The sequence below is a fragment of the Propithecus coquereli genome, unplaced genomic scaffold (genome assembly GCF_000956105.1).
Source record: "Propithecus coquereli isolate 6110/MARCELLA unplaced genomic scaffold, Pcoq_1.0 Scaffold283, whole genome shotgun sequence".
Taxonomy (NCBI): domain Eukaryota; kingdom Metazoa; phylum Chordata; class Mammalia; order Primates; family Indriidae; genus Propithecus; species Propithecus coquereli.
The window spans coordinates 2651000-2651929 of NW_012148430.1; the positions used below are offsets into that span (position 1 = coordinate 2651000).

The 930-nt window shown below is 40.8% G+C and overlaps 1 protein-coding gene across 1 annotated transcript in view; it reads right to left on the reverse strand.

Moving 5' to 3' along the window:
* Positions 1-930, reverse strand: part of PIEZO2 (piezo-type mechanosensitive ion channel component 2) — a 251072-nt gene that overhangs the window by 135435 nt on the left and 114707 nt on the right. The window lies entirely within an intron of this gene.

Sequence of the window (930 nt, forward strand, 5' to 3'; positions counted from 1 at the left end):
GTTTGAAAATGAAGTCTATTTATTTTCAGTTTTTTATATTCTGTCTCTAATATAGTTGAATGGATCCCAGGGTTAGAATCCCAGTTCCAGGTGTGAACTAAAATAAAATCTTAAGGCTCCCCACCGACCGACTGACTGAATGGACCCCCTCTTGGCCAAGGGGATATCCTAAAACTAAACTGCCTGCCACAAGGAGGGAGGTCAGACATGCCTCATCATGCCTCTCCCCTTCTCGGAGACATCCTCTGTAACCCATTAACAGGCCTAAGGCCATGCAAGACAAATCTGCAGGTCCTCAATTTATACAACAAATACATGTTCATGGCTTGTCTCTGATTAACAGCTCCTATCTTAAAACATTCCAAGCCTTTAGACAAAACTTCATGTCTTTAACCAATTACAAGTCAAACAATCTTTAAACCCACCTATAATCTGTAAGCCCCCCCGCTTCAAGATGGCCCACCATTTCGGGCCAAACCAATGTATGCCTTCCATGTATTGATTTATGACTTTACTTGTAACCCCTGTCTCCCTGAAATGTATAAAACCAAACTGTAACCCAGCCTCAGTGAGTCCTCTTGCTCAAGGCTTCTTGGGCATGGCTGTGTGTTATGGTCCTCAAATTTGGCTCAGAATAAATCTCTTTAAAATTATTTTACAGACTTTGGCTTCTTTTCTGTTGACACAGGTGATTGCTGACTATGTTTCTGGCAAGTTGCTGGTCCTTACTGAGCTCCAATTTCCTTCTCCGTAAGTACCTACTTTGCAGAGTTGTTATGAGGATGAAATAGATAATATTTACAAGGTTCCTAGCATGATATCTGGTCTAGTGAATGGTCGGATAGGTGCTGCTCTCATTGTAGTTATTATTACTGAGAGAAAACTGCATCAGTTTTGAAATTCAAAGCAGTTTTGTATGAAAGAAAATGT